This window comes from Crocuta crocuta, unplaced genomic scaffold (assembly GCF_008692635.1).
Source record: "Crocuta crocuta isolate KB4526 unplaced genomic scaffold, BGI_CrCroc_1.0 scaffold30, whole genome shotgun sequence".
Lineage (NCBI taxonomy): Eukaryota > Metazoa > Chordata > Mammalia > Carnivora > Hyaenidae > Crocuta > Crocuta crocuta.
Genome location: NW_027528345.1, coordinates 12,254,056 through 12,255,744, shown reverse-complemented (window position 1 = coordinate 12,255,744; position 1,689 = coordinate 12,254,056). Strand labels below are relative to the sequence as shown.

General features: G+C 47.8%; 1 protein-coding gene across 1 annotated transcript in view; it reads right to left on the bottom strand.

Annotated features, from left to right (window-relative positions):
- The window catches only part of KRT7 (keratin 7), a 17,996-nt gene extending 17,352 nt beyond the window's left edge, over positions 1-644 (bottom strand). The window contains exon 1 of the mRNA XM_077753441.1: positions 476-644. The gene's annotated coding sequence lies outside the window, so the exon portion shown is untranslated. The remainder of the gene's footprint in view (positions 1-475) is intronic.
- Positions 645-1,689: the final 1,045 nt, after the last annotated feature.

The window sequence follows — 1,689 nt, the reverse complement described above, 5'->3', positions numbered from 1 at the left end:
AAACCTGAGGGGGACACTGTGGTCCTGCAGCCCCCCCCCCAGCCCCGGGAGGAATGGGCTGCTCCTCTCCTCTCCGTAGAGGCGATGGAGACACTCTTTTGCCTCCTCCCTGCACTTTCAGAGCCATTCCTCACCGTCCATCCCCTGAAAACACAGCCTCTTGTTCCTAACAAAGAAAAAAAGCATGATTGGTTGTCATTAGCTTGGAATGCAAATGTTTGCAATCATAGCAAAAAAAAAAAAAACAAACAAAAAAAAACACCATGAAGCATTTCTGCACTGAACGTAATACTTTTTTTTTAAGTTAAATAGTGAAAGGCAACAAAGCAACATAAATGACAACCAACAGGCTACTTCCCTGAATATGTGATGCTGTCAAAAAAAAAAAAAGAAAAAGAAAAAGAAAAAGGCAACCCAGCAGGAAAGCGGGTAACAGACACAGATAATATGAGCTGGCAGTGCGCAGAGTACTTACTCTACAGGTGCCTGGCGCTGTCCTAAGCACATGGCATCTGTTCACCCGTGAAGTTCTCACAACAGCTTCTCATCCCAGCGTCATCGTCCCCATTTTAAGAGAGGGGACAGAGGCGCAATGAGTTTAAGAAAATGGCTCAAGGTCACACAGCTAAGATGTGAAAAATCCAGGATCTGAACTCTGGCAGTTGAACCACTAGATTACCCACAAAAAAAGAAAAAGAAAGAAAACCAAACAGCAGACATGAAAAACAAAATGCTCAACCTCACTCAAATTAAAGAAATGCAATAAGGATCACATACGGAAAGCCATATGTCCCATCAGATTGTCAGACTACAAAGCTTGGTAATGGTGACGACAAACGTGTGGGCTTTGTCTCTTGTTCATGGGATCACTGCTTGGAGGTGAGTTGGCAGAGCTCTCAAAGTTAAAGTCCTTTGCCCTCCCCTCAATCAACAAAACAAATAAAATGAGTACACTTGTCCTTGACCAAGTACACCCACCGCCAGGAATTTATCCTACAGATGCTCTCACCAAGGTGCACACACATGGTCTCTGCTGCCCTCGGTTTCCATCAGCGAGAAACAGGCAACATTAGTGGGAAGAGATTAGGTGGATTAAGTTACATACTTTCAAAGGGTGCTATTTGCTGAAAAAAATCCTTTCTATGCTGATTGAGTTTTTGCCTTTATATATTGGTTGCACAGATCCCTGCAGTTTTTTTAAAAGCCAAAAAACTGTGGCTCATCCCTGCTGGCCCCACAGTCAGCTCCTGACCTCCTGGCTGCTCCCTCACACCCACCAGGGACCCTGCCACGTAGCTCCCGGGGCTCCTCTCCAGCCTGGCACCCCCACTCTCCAGGCATATAGCCCACCCAGCATCTCAGCCAGACCATCCCTTAACTCCTCGATTCCAGCGATGTTCACATCCAACCTTTTCCTCTTGTCTGTCCATGGCCACGCTCTAGACCCCAAACCCCTCCATCCCTGGAGTGTCTGCTCTCACGCTACAGCACCAATCATAACTATCTCACTCAGCAGCTGGCTTCTTCAGCTGTACCAGCATCCCCAGGCCTGAACCCCATTATTCTGTTTTCTCCCCACCCACTACCCTCTTGGAGACTTTCTGTCCAGGCTGGACCTCTCAGACCCCTCAGTCTCTGAGGCCTGACTCTCCAGTCTCCTCCACCTGTACCCCCAGCCCGGCTCAGCCC